The 2,278-nt window shown below is 49.4% G+C and overlaps 1 protein-coding gene and 1 long non-coding RNA gene across 15 annotated transcripts in view; one reads left to right on the forward strand and one right to left on the reverse strand.

Annotated features, from left to right (window-relative positions):
* LOC107988513 (uncharacterized) overlaps positions 1-2,272 on the forward strand; it is an 11,121-nt gene extending 8,849 nt beyond the window's left edge. For 11 of the 13 annotated variants that reach the window (XR_003049564.1, XR_003049565.1, XR_003049567.1 and 8 more), the window contains 2 exons: positions 185-352; positions 1,157-2,272. This is a non-coding gene — a long non-coding RNA (uncharacterized LOC107988513). Of the gene's footprint in view, positions 1-184; positions 353-483 lie in introns of all 13 variants that reach the window. The other 2 variants (XR_003049570.1, XR_003049571.1) reach the window with 2 other exon arrangements.
* Positions 1-2,278, reverse strand: part of LOC103377596 (tumor necrosis factor receptor superfamily member 19-like) — an 18,532-nt gene that overhangs the window by 9,178 nt on the left and 7,076 nt on the right. The window lies entirely within an intron of this gene.

Genomic DNA, 2,278 nt, shown 5'->3' on the forward strand with positions numbered 1-2,278 from the left:
GAGGAGGACCGTCCGGTCCGGCCGCAGCTGTTGTTGTGAAGTCTCCTTATAAGGAGCTGCTCCTCACCCCCGGGAAGGAGGGAGATGGGATGTTGGCAGAGGAGAGTAGGAAAAGTGAGGAAGAGAGGAGTGTCGGCTGATGAGAGACAAAAAGAAAAAACAAAAACTGCTTTCATTTCAACAGGAAAAAGAACTGAACCGACGATAAAGAACAGCAGAGCAGGACCAGGACCAGGACCAGGACCAGAGACCAGAACCAGGACCAGGACCAGGACCAGGGACCAGGACCAGGACCAGAGACCAGGACCAGGCCCCGTGGACTGGCACAACTTTGGTCCACAGGTCACCACAGGTCAGAGGGGGGGGGGTCGCACAGGGGGTGGGCACAGGGGGGGGGGGGGGGGCTACATAGAGAGGAGACAGTCCAACTACAGGAACTGGTTGACGGTTCTCAACATTCCTCTGTCTCCTGATTGGGTTCAGGTGAGACGGCCAATCACAGCAGAGGAGGTTGACGCCGGCTGAGACTCTAAGATCAGGAGGGAATCAAACCAACATCTTATCTCCGAGTAAATCAGCAGCGTGACAGCCACAGGACTCACGGACACCGTCCTCTGTCCTCCGTCCTGGGGGTGTGTGTGTGTGTGTGTGTGTGTCGGAGGGAAACTTTACTCTCTCTCCACACACCAGAAGATGTTGGCACATCAAAGTTCAGTTCCTCCCCCTTTTTTTTTTTTTTTCCTTTTTCTTTTGCCACTGGCCGTTTTCCAGCATTCATTGGAACAAAAATGTCTCCTTCATGCTTGACACAACATGCGACTCAGCAGCTGAGAATGAATGAACCTGAGAGGGAAACAATGTTGACGAGAGAGAGAGAGAGAGAGAGAGAAGAGGTCCATTTAATGGCCGTTCCCTCTGTGTGGGTGGTTATTTTGGCTGCACGGGGCCTGGTGCGGCTAACTGATGTTTGTCAGTGTGTCTGTGAAAGGCGTCCAGAGGCAAACTGGGCCACATTCCTCTGGGATCTCTATGGCAGCTGCACAGAGGGACTCCAAATGTCTGCTTCTCTTCCAGCAGGCACTCCTGCCTTTCACAGCTCACAGAGATTGTCTTGGTCTGACTGAGCTCTCTCTCTCTCTCTCCCTCTCTCCCTCAGTGCAGACCCCGCTCTCCCGCTACCTTCAGAGAAAGCCAATTATTAACCAGGAGCCCAGGGTGGAACAGGACGACTACTGGAGCATGTTACCGACCACAGCGTGCATGTCTGTGTGCACTCGGATTAAAGCGAACCGGCGCTAAATGCATGTGTGCAACAGATGTCAGGGTCGGGCCTTTGTTGTTTTTAACACCAGTCTTTAAAGTTGTAAAACACTAAAAAACAAAATCAAATTTGAACCAATTTTAATCTTGGTACTTCAAAATTTTTTTCATTTAAAGCTGGGTTTTCTTTCAGTTATTTCTTGTTCGTGGTGAGACATGATCAGGGCTGCGGTGGTTAAGGAAGCAGCCTTGTGTCCGGAAGGTCAGGGGTTTGATGCTGTGCTGTGCATCAATGCCAATAACTCTAATGTCTTTCTTCTTAGAAACTTTGTTAACACTTAGTTTTATAATTGTTTATAATTGTGAAATTGTAAATCACATTAGAATCATGATTTTCCAGTTTGAATTAATTGACTTATAACGACTTAAACGATGGACATAGACGTAATTTTAAACGACGTGTTCATCTGTCTGTTTGTCACGGTTGTCGGTTCGACTTCCTGAAGCCGAGCGCTGCCGTTCACAGATGCCACTTAATGCATCACGTGCACCTTCTCTGCAGCTCTAGGTGCATCATCGCCACCTACAGGGCTGTGGCGTGCGTCATTGTTTTGTCTGTGGTTTCTGTCAGAGAGGAAAGCCCTTTCCTGACACCAGGAGGCCTGTTTGTACAGAGCTAAGACGTGGAAAATACTTTGTTGATTTGGAGAGAGCAGCAGCAGCAAGCTTAGGCACGGCCGCCGACAAACAGCGAAGACAATCAGTTGGACGGAGTGCAACGGTGGAGAAACAATGGAGGCCATTCATCGGCAGAAGGTCAAAAGCATGGGTGTGACTGATTAAAGGAGGGTCGGTGTTTGACGAAAGCTAATAACAGCTGGGCCTTCCCCCGGTACGACGGAGAGGAAGTGATAAATAATGTTGGTTCACTGGAGTCAAACACTGACCTCCGAGTGAAAGAGAAAGAAACAACGTTCCTTTCATCCTGATTAACGCTGTCGTTTACAGACGGGACCTG

This window comes from Cynoglossus semilaevis, chromosome 4, assembly GCF_000523025.1.
Source record: "Cynoglossus semilaevis isolate Cse_v1.0 chromosome 4, Cse_v1.0, whole genome shotgun sequence".
NCBI lineage: Eukaryota > Metazoa > Chordata > Actinopteri > Pleuronectiformes > Cynoglossidae > Cynoglossus > Cynoglossus semilaevis.